Here is a 2,073-nt window from a genome sequence, read left to right on the forward strand (position 1 = left end):
TATTTTTTATTAATTTAATATATAAAAATATAATTTTTGATAATTAAAACATTAAGTAAAATACTTAAAATAAATATAAACTAACTATTTTGATAATTAAAATATAATAATAATAATAATAATAATTTTAAACCGTATTTTTTTAAGAGAAGAAATCATTTATTAAAAGAAATAACAAAACCAACAAGGAACAAACCACTAAATCCCAAGCTAACAAGCTCATCTCATATACTCAATTCTAATGTCTGATGTCCTCGTTAGCATAGCTTGCACGAATAATTAACGAAACATCCAAAAAATAATAAAGAAGAATGACATCCCATTTGATAAAGTCACCTGAGCAAGTGAGTGAGTTACCTTATTTGCATTAGCATTACGACTGAAATTGTGCCTGCACTAAAAATCATAAATCAAAATGCCAAGTTCCAAAACGGCGTAACAAAGCATTCACAACCATTAGGTAATCCGATTATAAAATCACAGTATCCATGCGCAAAGACTTTAACTACAAAAGGGCCTCACGAATAGCATAAGCTTTTGTTAAACGAGGACTTAAAAGAGCATTCTCAAACCTGGAAAAACATATGACCATATAGCCAGTACAGTCTCGGATAACTATCGCAAAGCCAATAACACCTTCATGTTCCAAGCGAGATGCATCAACATTGCATTTAAAGAAACCCATGGGAGGAGGCAACCATTGCTCGACCTTGTTTGACACAATCGAATTGGCCCCTTGTATGAACTATCATGTTCAAATCCCCAGCAACTATTCTTGAGGAAGGCTGGTGGTAAACGACAGTAGCTAGTTGGGCAGCATCAAAGACACAATTAGCATGCACCCAACTCTGCAAGAAGAAAAAAAAAATCAGTAGACCGCACCATGTGAGACATTCATATCCCTACCTTTCCAAACAAAAATATTTCGATGCACCCATAGATTCCACAGAAGTACAAGGCTTCTCTTCATAATATTAATATCAGCAGAATTTAGAAGATCAACAGGAAAAGAACGACTTGGAGACAAGCCTGCTGTTCACCATACATCCTGAGCCTTGGGACACATTAAAAGCACATGATCTAAATCCTTAGTACCACCACACCTCGAACACAAAGGTACTAGCATAACTCCTTTATCCATCAGCCGAGCTTTTGTTGGAACAAAATGACGTAAACATCATCAAATGAAGTCCTGAACGTTGGGAGGGATTCTACAATTCCAAACTGGCTGCCAAGATCCAACCATAGGAGCAAAAGAGACATTCGAATACGTTGATAAAGCTACTCTGTAACATGACTTAACACTATACTACCCATTCTCATTAAAGAGCTATATAAATCGATCCGCTAGAGAATGGAAACTAACCGGGATTCGTAACATTCTTTCAGCAACGCTTGGGGAAAGAATCCCTTCAACATAATCTTTGTTCCCAGAATGTTCATCGACATTAAACAAATCAACAACTTTCAAACTCTTCAACCTCGACGAAGGAAGTGAATTAATAAAAAAAATTTGTTATCATCATTGAGCAACGGATCTTTAAAAACTTCATTGTCCCGACCATTACCCACTTGCCAACGAATCCCTCTATTTATCGGTTGCTTGGCCGCAAATATACTCCACCACACAAAAAATGGGTTACTACCTTCCCTAAAATCAAGGAAATTACCTTTAGGAAAATATTTAGCTTCGAAAAACGACTAACAAAATCATTAAGATGCGAAATGAAACGGGCAGCTTGCTTACTGAGCATCGCCAGGTTGAAGAAGTTTAATTTACAAAATCCCATCCCACCAAATTTTTTGGTGCATATAACTTGTCCCAGGCATCCCACCCAATCCCCTTTGAATTGTTGCTATTAACGCCCCACCAGAACGAATTCATCATTTTCTGCATCTCATCACAAATATTACGAGTCAACAAGAAAGAACTCATACAGCACACAGGAATAGACTGAGAAATAGTGTTAATAACTACCTCCTTACCTAGCATTGAGAGTAATTTGTTCTTCCAATTAAGGAGTCTCTTACTCAGGCGTTCTTTACCAAATGAGAAATTTTGCCTTTTATTAA

At 36.3% G+C, this 2,073-nt stretch overlaps 1 long non-coding RNA gene across 2 annotated transcripts; it reads right to left on the reverse strand.

Annotated features, from left to right (window-relative positions):
- Positions 1–353: 353 nt before the first annotated feature.
- On the reverse strand, positions 354–1,862 carry LOC107911370 (uncharacterized). 2 transcript variants are annotated; one of them, XR_001687857.2, is made up of 3 exons: positions 1,748–1,862; positions 1,367–1,651; positions 354–848 (listed from the first exon to the last, which is right to left on the reverse strand). It is a non-coding gene; the product is annotated as an uncharacterized lncRNA (long non-coding RNA). The 2 variants fall into 2 exon arrangements; XR_001687856.2 differs by having other exon boundaries at positions 354–1,651.
- Between the last annotated feature and the right edge of the window lie 211 nt (positions 1,863–2,073).

Source organism: Gossypium hirsutum, chromosome D11 (assembly GCF_007990345.1).
Source record: "Gossypium hirsutum isolate 1008001.06 chromosome D11, Gossypium_hirsutum_v2.1, whole genome shotgun sequence".
Lineage (NCBI taxonomy): Eukaryota > Viridiplantae > Streptophyta > Magnoliopsida > Malvales > Malvaceae > Gossypium > Gossypium hirsutum.